This window comes from Galeopterus variegatus, unplaced genomic scaffold, assembly GCF_000696425.1.
Source record: "Galeopterus variegatus unplaced genomic scaffold, G_variegatus-3.0.2 Scaffold16707, whole genome shotgun sequence".
NCBI classification, from domain to species: domain Eukaryota; kingdom Metazoa; phylum Chordata; class Mammalia; order Dermoptera; family Cynocephalidae; genus Galeopterus; species Galeopterus variegatus.
In genome coordinates, this window is record NW_007742818.1 from 6,260 (window position 1) to 8,360 (window position 2,101).

Here is a 2,101-nt window from a genome sequence, read left to right on the forward strand (position 1 = left end):
ATTTGAAGTCAATACTGAACGAGCTAAAGTGTAGAAAGGAGTCATGACACTTATTTGGATGAAGTGTAGAGAAAACTAGGACATATGAACAAAGCACTTGGGGTGGAAAGGTAGGAAGAGGGGGACAGATAGAACGATTGCATGTTCGGCAGAACACATTTCTGTACTGTGGGAAATTCCATGAGAGTTTGGAAATATCAGGAAAAGTTTGGCGCAAAGAGATTCATGACAATGATGTAGGAAAATGGGCATTCGCTAGGAAATGTGTGCAGTTATGCTCTCGTGTTAGCAACTGCAGTGGAACACAGTAGTGCTCGCACGTGCACAGGGATGCATAGGTAATGCGCTGGAAGCACGTGCACCACCGTCTTCGGAGTGAGCATCTGTAAGGTGCCGCCCCCTCTGCACAGCCTTCTACGCATGTCATGTTCTCTGCAAGCTCATTCACTGTGCTTTGAGAATCAGAAAAACACAATCACATGAAAAAACCCATTTTTGTTACACACACACAGATGATCACAAACACACGACTAATGTTAAATCCATGTGTCCAAGGCAGATGCGATCCCAAGAGCAGTAGCTCCCTCTGTTCTGAAGCGGGAAGAGACTAGCATACGCCAAGCAGCATACCGTGGAAACACTGTGGAATGCAAAAGGAGGAAAATAAACATGACATCTACATTACAGATGTGATTCAGATATCAGCTCTGTTTCAAAAAGCCGTGCATCCTGGAGTTGGGGAAGGGAACGCGATCATTCGATCCCCACTTCATTGACTTACGTTGCTTCCTCTTATGAATTTTCCAGGTTATCATGAGAGGTCCGTAGGTCCTGGGTATCTGCACTAGGTGCCATCTGATCCCTGAAGAACAGTGCCCTTCAGAGGCAGGCAGCGGGGTAAAGGGTGTGCGGACAAGCGGTTGCAGTGTGAGAACCAGCACATCCAGCTCACAGAACCGGACCTGCCTCCACCCACGTGACATTGGGTAAGACTTCCCCATTCACTTGCAGCCATCTCATGTTGACATTTTGGGGTGCAATCACCTTTGCACCTCACTCTACACACACGTGTCTTCATAACGAGCATCGCAGCTTTGGGGTTGGGAGACAAGAGTTTTGCACCACAGTATAGAGGTGCAGGTCGCAGCCAATGACCAGTGCCTGCAGCAATCCCTACTAACGGTGACAGCCAGGAATCATCGTGATGACCTCACAGACCTCTGGATTCTAAGCTCATGCTCTTGAACATGACATTGGGCTGGCTCCCGGTATTGGTATGTAGGAGATGGCCTCAGACTTCCTGGGGCAGACAGGGCAGCATCGGCACCCTAGGAAGGCGAGAAACGAATGAAGCATTCTCCTAGGCTGAAACCCGAGCATCCCAGAAGGCACAGAGTGTCCGAGACAGCAATGGGGTCCCTGACACGACCCCCACGTCCCCATGCGGATGCTCTTCCACATGCAGTCATTATAATCAGGGCAGCAGGGTGGCTTCGGGGTGTTATGAAACTCCTCCTGCACCTTCTGCATTTCTCCCCAAATGCTTGCCATTCGTCTTCCCCTGTGTCTAAGGCCTGCTTTTTATAATACCTTGTTTTACCTCATCAATTCCTTGAGCGGGGCGCTTCCAGTTTCACAGAAGGAATTCTTCCCTGATACGCGTCTTCTTTGCCTTTTCCCTGTCCCAGTCTCCTGCAGTTCTGTCCGCTGACAACACGAGTGCAAGCGTCCCAGGGAGAGCCAGGTGGAGGAGGACAGCGCACGCCGGCTGGGAACGCTTTGCAGTCCAGGGGCACAGGAGGCCTCGTAGAGCAGGTAGTTGGGGAAGACCTGACGCAGCAGTGGCAATGACAGCCAGACACCTCCGCCTGTCTTCATCACCTCTCGGTAGATGAAAGAGTTAAAATGAAAAGCACAGACATAACGGCCCTAACAACGCCTGAAATGGAAGCCGTGATCTCCTCGGCAGGGGCGCAGTGCAAGGTCGGTGCCCGGTGCAAGGTCGGTGCCCAGTGCAAGGTCGGTGCCCCAGCGGGAGAAGAATTGGGGTGCAGAAGAGCCCTGAAAGTGGTGCTGGAGAAGCTGGATGAGAGAACAAAAC